The 12,291-nt window shown below is 37.5% G+C and overlaps 2 pseudogenes across 1 annotated transcript; both read right to left on the bottom strand.

Moving 5' to 3' along the window:
- Positions 1-1,833: 1,833 nt before the first annotated feature.
- Positions 1,834-5,715, bottom strand: LOC145797314 (cytochrome P450 CYP72A219-like; annotated as a pseudogene). The gene is made up of 5 exons (XR_014338695.1): positions 5,612-5,715; positions 3,596-3,813; positions 3,238-3,485; positions 2,716-3,095; positions 1,834-2,379 (listed from the first exon to the last, which is right to left on the bottom strand). The product of XR_014338695.1 is annotated as a cytochrome P450 CYP72A219-like (transcript).
- Positions 5,716-9,321: 3,606 nt separating this feature from the next.
- LOC145798290 (RGG repeats nuclear RNA binding protein A pseudogene) lies at positions 9,322-11,207 on the bottom strand (annotated as a pseudogene).
- Between the last annotated feature and the right edge of the window lie 1,084 nt (positions 11,208-12,291).

Below are 12,291 nucleotides of genomic sequence, written 5' to 3'. Positions count from 1 at the left end.
CTATTTGGTTTCAATATACAGTTTCAATTACAGAGAGTTCTCTTTCAATATCACTCTCTCAACTCTCTCTCAACTTGTTTTACATGGTATCAGAGCACAGGTGTTTTTCCTAAGTCTCTGCATCACATTTTCTTTTCTTGGCAGATTGCTGCGTACCTCGTCCTTACCTAATATACAGATTGGACCACACCAGCACCTTCGTCTCTTTACGACGAAGCCAACGCCACCAGATTCATCATCATCTGAAGTCTCACGCGCCCCCATGCGCCGCCAAAACATTAGGCAACGCGCTTCCTCGTTTCAGACGCGCTCTACGCGCCTCCTACACTGTCCGGTGCTATTGTGTGCCACGGCCTCATCTGCTAACGTGAGCCGCGTGTTTCTGACGTCAGCCGACGTCAGCCCTGGCTGCTTCCGTGCGCCGCGTGTTTCTCACCTGCTAACGTGCGCCGCGCAACTCTATGCTAACGTGCGCCGCGCCTGTGACATCAGCCCTGCATCATCCTTGTTTGACCAGATTCGATAACTAATCCATTTTCTGCCTTTCTGGTCATATTTTTGGTCCGTTCACTCCTTTTCTGACTGATTTTGACCATCTGAATTCACTGGTAACCTCGATTTTTTTAGATTCTACCTCAATTGTGCTATTTTTCTCTCATGGATCGCCTGGACTCCTCTAACCACCCTATTTCCGTTATTCTTGATGGGACTAATTATGTCCTATGGGCACAAGCTATGTCTGGCTTCCTCAAAGGAAAGAAACTTTGGCGCATCATCACTGAGGATGTGTGCAAACCCGTTCAAGGGACCACGGATTCCGCTGCCACGGACTCCGCTGCTAAATATGTCGACCGACTGGAAGATTGGGATAGTAAAAACTATCAGATCATCACTTGGTTTCGCAATACTTCTATTACATCTATCAGCCTTCAGTTTGGTCGGTTCCAACTTGACTCTGCTTCCTCTCCTGCCAAAGCCATCTGGGATTTTTTACAAGAACGCTATCAGACTACTGGCCTTGCTCACCAATATCAGCTTCTGAGTCATCTTCACTGTATGCGCCAAGAAACAACTCAGAACATTAATGATTTCCTCTCCCAAATGTATTATGTCTGGGATCAGCTCGCTCTTTCTGAACCTCTATGGGATTGTACTAAGGATGCTGCCTTGTTTACTACTTACCGTGACCAACAGCGCTTGGTTCAGTTTCTCATGGCTCTCACTCCCTGATTTGAGCCAGTACGCGCATCTCTCCTTCATCGCACTCCTTTACCCACCATTGAGCAAGCAATTTCTGAACTCCTGTCAGAGGAAACCAGATTTGGTACTCTCCATCCGCACCCTGTGGACTCTGTTCTTGCCACTCCTCAGATTCGAAGTTCTCCTTCCCCACCTTCACCACAGAATCAGATTCGAAGTTCTCCTTCCCCACCTTTACCACAGAAGTCCAATGCCTGCAATTACTGTAATATATTATAGTATGTATATAATAGGATTCCTTTAATATATTATAGTATGTATATAATAGGATTCCTTGTCCCTGCTTTCGATCGCCCGCCTTCTTTCGGCCTCCTTTTCCTTATTATATTGAATTATATCATAATGATGTTTTGTATCCAGCTCCTATATTATGGAGCCTCTATTTGGTTTCAATATACAGTTTCAATTACAGAGAGTTCTCTTTCAATATCACTCTCTCAACTCTCTCTCAACTTGTTTTACAATATTCATTTTGTTGCCATACCTTAACGTTAATGGATAAACATGACGAGGAAGGAAGAAGATGAAGTTGGTGGAAGAATAGAGAAGAATAGTGGAGGGAGGTAATCTATATTTGAACTTTTGAAGAATATGAGAAATATTATAATAAAATAATGACATGGTACTAATTATGATAACCACTACATAAAGATCCTCATTTTACATATTATCATTACAAAGATTGATCAAATCCTAGATTTTTTGTAGGATCAAGTGAGCACCATGTTGGGGATTGAGTGTTAAAAAAAGAGTAGAAGCGTGCACATATGATGGAGAAAGCTGGAATAAAAAATGTTGTAAAATCATTGCCAGGGCTATTTTTGCTTCCATCATTGAGAAGTTTTGTCCAATACATGTACGAGGACCCCCACCAAAAGGAATGAATGTGGCTGGACCCTTTGTTGCCTTTGTAACTCCTTCAGAAAATCTCTCAGGCTTGAACTCTGTTACATCTCTGCCCCAAATTTCACGGTCATTATGTATTGCAAGAATTGGCAATGAAATTTCCACTCCAGGAGGTAGAACAAGTTCTCCTACCTTTATCTTCTGGTGTAGTGTTCGGCTAAGGACGACTGCTGGTGAGTATAACCTAAGAACCTCGTAGAGAATCATGGTCATCTGCAATACAAAGGTTGTAGGAAGATGAATCAAAAACAAAAGTTATAGCACAGTTCTGCTATGAATACAAAATCTTATCACAAACCTACACACAAAATGTATATAGATGGATAAGATTTTTAAAAAAATTTATTTTATACTTTGCACGGCACAAACCAATTGTTAGCAAAGTTAGCATTATATTTTTCATCCTTTGTATAAAATAAAAAAAATGATATGGCATTTCATCAAAAATAAAAATATGTAGCTCATGATAGGCAAAAAAAAAAAAATGAGTAGACAGTTCTATAAATTTGAGTAAAAATCCAAAATTTGATTTATGTAGAAAATACTAACAGTTTTGAGTTGATTTAATCCATCAGAGTTTCTTGTCTCCAAACACTGCCAAAACCTCTTCTCTAGCTAGAGCTTGCCACTTTTGATACTTACTCAACAAGATCATTGTCCATACAAGCAAAGCTGAGGTGGTCTCCTGCCCAGCAAGGTAAAATAGCTTGCACTCCTCAATCACCTCTTCTGTTGTCAGTGTGATGTTCTTCTTGTTTCCTTTTTCTTGAATTTCTTTCAAATTTGTTTTCAATAGTATTCCCAATAAGTCATTATCTCCATCATTCTCCTTTATCGTACACTCTCTTTTATTAATGATATTGCTCAACAAATCTCCCACTTCACGATAGATTGCTTTCATCCTCATGTTTGTCTTTGTTGGTAGAAACCTGCATGCAATTAAGTATATCTCATCAAAGAGATGAAGGTGGGTTCTACCCACAAATTTTATAAAATCTTAACCATTCATATTTATTTTGTATTTTCTTTATGTTTTTAATTTCTATGATCGTGACAGAATTTCAAACATACCTCCAGCCTGGAATGTAAATTGATTGCGTGAGTTGTATTGTAAGGTCAATTTGTTCTTTTTGGAGTTGGAATATCCTTTTTCCTTCTTCATAATTACTACCAAATGCTGTTCGAGAAATCACGTCAGCTGTCAGATTAACGAGATAAGGCCGTACATCAACCTCACATGACCCTTTTGTTGATGAGACTAACACTTCCCATTTGCTTATCATCTCACTACAACTTGAGCACATAGCTGGAACCATATGCTACATAACAAACACCAAAGACACTATTAAGCACCCCGATCATGGAAAACAATTCCAAGGAAGAGAAACAGATGAATGTTCAATCCATGAATTAAACACAGCTTAATTACCTTTAGCTTTTCTAGATGAAAGGCTGGATTGAGAAGGTTTCTGTGCATAGCCCATTTGTCACCCTCCAACGATAGAACCCCTCTCACTAGCAACCTTCCTAGTGGGTTTCTCAGTGGCTTTTGAAAGATTTCATAGTTAAACAATATCTCCTTCATCAGTTTAGGATTTGCAATGTTTACTCGTGGTATTGGGCCCATCCATTCAAAGTAATCTTTACCTGAAAGTTTTGGCCACTATTTGCTGAGGTGAGAACAAAATGAAAGACTTGAATTTTAATGAAGGCATTGAATTTGAAATTAATTGGCACTAACTACATGGGCTCTTAGGCCGATCAAAAAAAAAAAAAAAAAACTACATGGGCTCTTAGAATCCATGCATGCTTAGGTGACATGTTGCCTGGTTCATGTGGAGGTGGCACAGAGATGAGAGAAGAAAAAAATAAATTCATGACTAAGATTTGGCCCTGCGACCACCTAAGATCTAGATTTGATACAATATTAGAATTATTGAATGTATTTAACTCAAATTTGACATTAGCTGGAGAGGCTTTCACTATATTAATCATACCTAGATAAATTAGAAAGGGGATATTGATAATTAAAATATTGGAAAAATTACAATTAAAAAAAAAAATGACCCTAAAATTTGATCTTTATAACAAAATAATCTTTGAGTTTTTAATTTTATTAATTTAAAATTTAAATTTTGGATTTGATTTTTTAATCTAAATTATTAGTCTATTTTTGTTAAGTAAAATTGATAAAAAAAAAATATTTTAATCATTAGCTAGGTGTACATAAAATGCTTAAAGTATTTATTATTATTATTATTATTTTTTGAGTTTAATGTCTAAAATATATATTTTTTCAAACGATTTTATTTAATGAAAATAGATAAATGGTTTATATTAAAAACAAATCAAAAGCTTCAGATTTAAATTGATAAATTCAAAATTTATTTTGTTACAATAATCAAACTTTGATTTTTTTTTTTTTCTAAAATATTTGAAATACATCCTCTTCCAAGAAAATAAGAAATTATGGTTGGTTATTATGACCATATTGAAAAAGAGTTCTGCTAGGTAGTTCGAAAATTGGTTGCCCCGAATGGCTATGTGTTGGCATCTATGGAGTCTGGATCCTTTGCCATGATTCCTTGCAATGGTTCCCAGCGGTGGTGTCAAAACGACGTCGTTTTGGCAAATGTTTGAGAACCAAACTCTAACAGACCAAAAGGTGAGGCGACGAAGAGAGAGAGTAGAGAACGAGGAACAGAGGAGGAAGAGGAAGAGAGGATGTTGGAGACGGCTTCACTGGCCGAATGAGAAGCTGCCGGAGTGGGTTTGCAGTGTTGAATCTCCATCGAAAAGAAAGAAATGAAAAAAAAAAAAAAAACAGAACCTCCTTTCTCTTCAATTTTCTCTTCTTCATCCTCTACTCTCTCTCTAAAATTACCAAACCCACCAAAAAATTGAAGCAAATCCACTTTCTCTCTCTAAAAACTATCAAACCCACCACAAAATTGAAGCAAACAGAACATGGGTTATTCAATTAACATTAACAAATAACATAAATCATCCAGGTTCAACACTCTGGCTCTTGTTTCTTCAATTTCTTTATTTCTTTTCTCTTATTTTTTCATTTCTTTCTTTATGTTGTTTTTGGAGAGTTATTGATTTGTACATGGGTTTTGCTCTGAAAAAATAGATCTGGAGGAAGAATGAGGGAGGGTGGTGTTGGGTCGGCTGAAGCTAATGGGGTGGGAAAGAGGAGGCTGGAGGGTGGGTCTGAGAGAGAGAGATAGAGAGGAGAGAAAAATTAGGACCATTCAAGGATTAAAAGTTCGAGTTACAAAGCTTTATTCATCGAAGAAATGGTCATAGTTTTTGGAGAAGGGTGTTGCCTAAAATATTTAGTTGAGCAGAATTAAAATAAAAATATTGTTATAATTAATTTTTTAAAATATTTATTTTGCATATTTGGTTGAGTAAAAACCAAAAAAAAAAAAACTCATACCATGAAGGTGGACGCTATGATGGTGGGATGGCAGGACGCGTGGGATAATATCGTCTGAAGACGTGTCCATGGGTTTGGATCTTGATTCTCTCGTCATTGATATCATCTCTGAAAAATCTAGAAATCCCCTAGATGTTGATTTGTGATTATGTATCAATTTTAAGCAGAATATAACAATCCCAATCAAACAATCAAGACAAAGAGACACAACGATTTTACGTGGAAAAAACCACAACTGGACACCTCCAACTGTGATAAAAAACCACGGGCAACAGCCACAAGAACAATCCACTAAGAAGATTTAAAGGAATTACACAGGCATACTCTCAATTACCTAGCGAATCCACAACGCCTAATTGAACCAACCTCTATGTGCCTCTTCCAACCCCATCTTCACCTCGGAATTGTCTTTACGATGAGCCACCCCGGAATCCACCAAAGCTTCAGGCTCGAATTCTTCAGAATCCACTGAAGAACAACTCTCTCTTTTGTATAGCAAACAAAAACCTTTGATGTACTCTCTTTTAAACCATGAGTTGAATACTCAATAAAACATCAAAGAAAACTCACAAAGTATCCCCAGATATAAACCCTAGAAACCAAAAAGAAGATCTGAAGTAGTTATCCTAAAATCTGATCTAACACGCGAATTTATAGAATCTGTCCCGCGATCTCCGCTCAAGCGCCCAACAGCCCGCTCGAGCGTCGTCAGCAAAATATGCGCGTCATATAACAGAGGTCCGCTCGAGCGCCAGAAAGCCCGCTCGAGCGCGAAATCACACAGCTCAGTACTTTTGCAGGCGACCAAAACTGCTGGAACCAAGAATTCTCCGCTCGAGCGCGGGTATGTCCGCTCGAGCGGACAGGCAATTTTGAATGCATCCCCGTAATAATCAGCGAAGTGGCAATCTTGAAAATATTTGTATCACAAACTTCTCTGAAAGGCTCGATTCGGGTTGGATTCGCATCTAAACACTCATAGCCTCACTGAAATAAATGTGCGAAAATAAATACAACTGAAAGGAGTTTTGTCAAACGGGATTGCCAAGAAATAAAACCTAACAATCTCTTTTGTGTCTCCATACAACACTTTGTAGGGATTTCCCTTGAAACCGTGCTCTCTCAACCACTTCTCTAACTGCTTTGGCCTCAACCACACCCAGTTCACTACCCTCCATGCACATGTTAGCAAAGTTACCAAAGCTACGGAGGTAACAATAGAGCTCACTGTTACTTCCATGTTGGAGGAGGAACAGAAAGATAAGAAAGAGAGAACAAAACCACCACAAACTTTGTTGTCCAGCAGATGTCCTACAATAGGTTGGTATATATTGGATTGGTGGGGCCGATCAAAAAATATATATATATATTGGATTGGTGGGTGTCACACGCATTAATTTAGATAAGTATAAGAATTATAATATATATGTCAGTTAAATGGTAAGAATCCCACGGTCTTGGGTTTAAATTTTATTCATGAATAATGCTTTTTATTTTAAGATAAGGAAAATTTGTCACGTAATAAAAGAAAAAGCCACCACACTATTAAGGCCTAGTTTGAGAAGACTAAATAAGTGCACTTTTTGACTTTTTATGAAATATGAGTTGGGTTTGGGTTGGGTTTGAAGTGATGTATTAGAGAGGTGATGTGACTTAAATAAGATAGTGACTTTTTGACTTTTTATCTTTTTTCAATCTTCCCAAACTAGGCCTAAATATCAAGTCATGTACTCACATATATAATAATAATAATAATATATATATATATATATATATAATAGGATGCTGTAGAGATGGATTCTATACACAAAACAAACCAATTAATGGACAGGTTATTTTGAAGTCCAAGGCTGTACTGTACTGGTGGTGCTCATCTTTAATTATAAAAAATGTTAAAAATCTATCTCAACTTAAACATAAGGGTTTGGATTCTTGTCATCCGTTAAGGAATTTGAAGACAGATTTCGGAAAAAACACGGAAAGTCTGTGAAATTAGGTAAAATATAAGTATGTTTTATTCATATTTCACTTACTTTTTTCATTTTCCTTTCCAAATCTCTCTTTAAATTTCCTAACCAAACGCAGCATAAGAGAACCTTTGGGCTTGATGAGCTCATTTTGGAGCCAATCTTATTGATTTAAACTGTTCACTTTTCAGAATTTATTAAGTAATTCATATAAAAAAAATCAAAATAATCAAATATCAGTAATTATATATTTAAATTATATTTATTTAAAAATAAATAAATGACAAATCTAATTTTAAAAATAGTCATATTTAATCATTAAAAAGGTAAAGAATCATAAAATATATTTTTTTTAAATGTAGCTTAAAATATTTGTGTGGTATATATATTTAAAGTTAGTGAATAGTGAGAGTTGGTTGATTCATTTTTTAAATATTTTTGTGAGTAATTTTTTAACTATATAATATTATTGTTTAATTATTAGTTAATGCAGTAAAGTTCGTTATTTAAAATATATATAAAAAAAAGTATACAAATCCCGTTCCAAAAAATATATATATAAAAATAGCAAAAATTTCAATCAGTGAAAATTTGGTGACCTTTTTTTTTTTACATAGGTAGTGGTGACTTCGATGATGGAGATGTTTCACTGCTTGTAACACCGCTCTTATTTTAATATTTATATTATCTTCTACCGTTCTTATTGCATCTCTCTATAATATGTATATATATGAGTTGGAAAATCACGCGATTTGGCCGTCACGCTCCTCTGTGGAGGTGACTCCGCCTGTGGCGGTGGCAAGAGGGTGGTTTCAAATGCCGATTTTGGTAAGATCTTGTTCATTCTGAGTAGATTTGATGAATATTTTAGTGTTTTATCTGAATATGATATCTTTTACTAGACTTTCTCATGGAATACTTATTAAAATGATTTAGGGTTCCGGATCATCAATACTAATTTCTCATTTTATATCATGGATCATGCATTTGGTTATAGGTTTGGATGAGTTTACTATGAAGAGATATTTTTAAAAGATAGAAAAAAAAAAAAAAATTGAATAAATAATTTTTTTGAACAGTGGATATGATCTATTCAAAATGAGAAAGAAATACAAAAATGGATAACAATGGAAAATCAATGGCGAGGTATCAAAAAACTTTGCCCTTCTAATTTTTTTTAAAATTCATTCAAGCACAGAGTCTCGTAATATATGCATCCAATTTTGTTTAAACAAAATCCGAGGTTAGGGTTAACTGCCTTCAACTTTTCTAGATGAAAGGCTGGGTTGAGAAGGTTTCTATGCTTCACCCATTTCTCACCATCCAACATTAGAACCCCTCTCACTAGCAACTTTCCAAGTGGGTTTTGCCCTGTCTTTTGAAAGACTTCATGGTTCAACAAGATCTCCTTTATCAATTTAGGATCTGAAATGTTTACTTGCGGTATTGGGCCCATCCATTGAAAGTAATGTTTACCTGAAAATTATTATACTTCATTTTGTCATTAAATTTTCAAATATCAAGAGAATTATATCGAACTAGACAATCCATTATTTAAGAAAGTCCAACAGTATATATTGTCCACATTCCCAACACCAAAAGTTCCCTAACAGAGAAGAAACAATCAATTCAATTGTTGTTGATTGTCAGTTGAGAGTTTATGGGGTAAAAAAATACACAAAATGTATGCAACAATCAATGGAAAATAACCAAATATAGAAAATAAGGGAAACTCCCCAACACTTATGGCTGCATTAGTCAGACAATTAGTACAATTGTTCATAACAAATACTAAAAAATTCACCTCCTTAGTTATAAATATTGGGTATAACAATAATGCGATGTGACAGTTTTCCGATGAACGAGAAATCTCACATCACAGTAGTGGAGACTGTATTGTTAGGTTAGTGAAAGACGACGTATCTACTTAATTTCACTTATAGTAGTGTAAATTATGCTTTACCCCCTCTACGTTTTAGTATTTTATCACGTTGATTCTTAAATTATTTTTTCTTACTTTGGTCCCTAACGTTTATAATGTTTGCCAGTTTACTCCAACAGTTAATCCTTGTCCAAATTTGATCTGAAAATGCCATGTCGCACCATGTGGCATAATAATACACATTATTATGCAAATTAGAGTAAATTATGCTTTGCTTCCTTAAGTTTGAGTGTTTTCCCACTTGGCCCTTCCAAGTTTTTTTCCCCTACTTTGGTCCCTAGCGTTTCTAATTTTTCGTAATTTGTTCCAATAATCAACATCAATTTGTTCCAGTAGTTAATGTCTATCTAGAATTGAATGAATGACAGTGATCTTGCCTCCAATTTGAACCTCACACTCTCCCATCCTCTTTTCTCCTCCAGATCTACAGAAGTGGTACTCACTGCTCAGATTTGAAAGAGAGATGTTGTTTGATGATGGTATTTGATGGTGTTGATTTGAAAAAGGTTGTGATGGTGGATTCTTGATGGTGGCTTTGAAGTGTTGGTGTTAGCAGTGAGGGAGTAAGGTAGCGGATGATAATGTTGTTGCGTTGGTGATGGCAGTGAGGAGGGAGTTGAAGCATATTAAAAAATACATGCACCAAACACAATAAAAACTTGCATCCAATGTGTTAATGTAAATTGTAAATGTAAATTGTAAATCACCACTACCACCCACTCCACCTACCACCTCCACTACCACCCACTCCACCTACCACCTCCACTTCACCTACTCCACTACACTACACCTACTCTCCACCCACTCTCCTATATAAGGAGCCCATCACCATTTGTAATTATAACAATATACATCAATCAATAATACATACAATTTATTCTCTCTCTATCAATTTATTTTACATGGTATCAGAGCAGGTTTAGAACCTAGTATTTTCGCTTCACCGGCGGGCGGCAACCTCACCTTGGCCGCCTGCCGGACCTCAACCTAGTCTGCTAAAATTCTCTACACATACCTTCGCTTTCCTCTTCTCTTCCAGCACCTTCTCATACTCTTCAAGTGTCATCTCCTTATCCTCAGGTTCTTTTCCTCCAGCCTCATTTGCAGTGTTCTCCTTGTTGACATCTGTTGCATCCTCCTGAGGCTTCTCAGCACCCTGATTTGTCTCACCTTCATTGACAATTTCCTCGGTCACTTGAGCAATTTCATCAGTTGTTGTTCCCCAGTTTCTTCGACCAGCTCCTTCACGTTTGAAATCACTTCCTCGTCCAGTTCCACTGTGGCGTTCAAAATCACCACCGGAGTTTGGCCGGAATCGAAGAGTTTTGATGATTCCGGTATGCCGGACGTTCCTTCACGGTGGCGAGGAGAGTGCGAGTTGGCTTCTGATTTCAGCACTAAACTCTGCAACAAAAAAATTGATCGGCGCTCGAAGCTTCTCGAGAGGCTACCATATGGCTTCGGGGAACGATCCGATGCTCACAGCCGGAGGAGCCAATATGGCTAACGCGCACCTCCTCGGCTACGCCAGCAGGACGGCGCGTTCACGGCAACGGAAATGGGGATCTTCGTATCTTGCTCGGCTGGAAACAGCTAGAAATCTCTCTCAGATTCTTCTCTCCCTCCGCGGCCCCTCTCACTCCCTCGGTGATAACCACATTGTTTTTCTTCTCACTACTCACCCCATGTGATCCACTCTACCACAAACAAATAAAATAAATAAATCAATCAGCAAATGCATTGAACCTCCTCGGGCCACCCAATTCCCTATTCTTATTATTATTATATATATACTTTTCCCTTTTCACATATTTTCCACCCCACACCATCATTACATTTTCCACCGCCTAAACATTATTTATCTTATATATATATATTGTTTTTTTTTTTTTATTTCTTTTTCTTCTTTCCACCGCCCCATTTTTCCTTGAACCTCAACTTTTTATCTTTTCTTTAAAAACAACACAAAATAAATAAATAAATAAAATAAATAAATACAAAATAAAAAAAAATACACAACCAAACAACAACAAAAAAAAAAACACTCATTCCATCTACTTTTTTCTGCTCCGTCTTGTACCTTCACGCCATTCGGATTTGCACAATACACTCATTTTATTCATATCGGGATCAACCCCGATCCACATTTTACACAAAAAAAAAAAAAAAAAAAAAACATCACAACAACAACAGATTTGTTTTCTTTTCTGCAGACGGCCACCCACCGACCTCACTTCTTCGCCTCTTCCGCTGGTCTCTTCTTCTTGCCTCCGTCCTGAGCGGCCCTTGGCGGTGCTGCCTCCGTGCTTCCTCGACCACCAAGCCAGTTGCCTCCTCCCTGCTCCTCCACTCCCGCATCTGGTGGACCTCCAAATCAGAACATCACGGTGGCCTTCCGCTTCAGCTCCTTGTTTTCCGCCTTTAGCACACTTATCTCTGCTCGCGCATCCTTATACATGCGCTGGAGCAGAGCCAGTTGGGCGTTTAACTGCTGCACCTCATTTGTCCTACTCTGCAGCCGGTGTGACAAGTTTGTGACCGCCGTCATGGTCTCCACACATGACTTCAAAGTATACTGATTGGCCTCAATATCAGTTTGCACTGCCATTTTTTGCTCCACAGACCGCATCGGAAAGCTCAACGGCGCAAAACCAGAGGCGCTTGGTTGCGGTTCACGGGCCACTGCATCAGTTATCTCTCTTGTTGACTCGTTGAGGTCGGGAAAGAGAGTGAGCAGACCACGGGAAGACGAGGCCATTTTCTGGGCAACA

The sequence above is a fragment of the Camellia sinensis genome, chromosome 8, assembly GCF_055761805.1.
Source record: "Camellia sinensis isolate YWXY chromosome 8, ASM5576180v1, whole genome shotgun sequence".
NCBI classification, from domain to species: Eukaryota; Viridiplantae; Streptophyta; class Magnoliopsida; order Ericales; family Theaceae; genus Camellia; species Camellia sinensis.
This window is presented reverse-complemented; position numbering and strand designations above follow the sequence as displayed.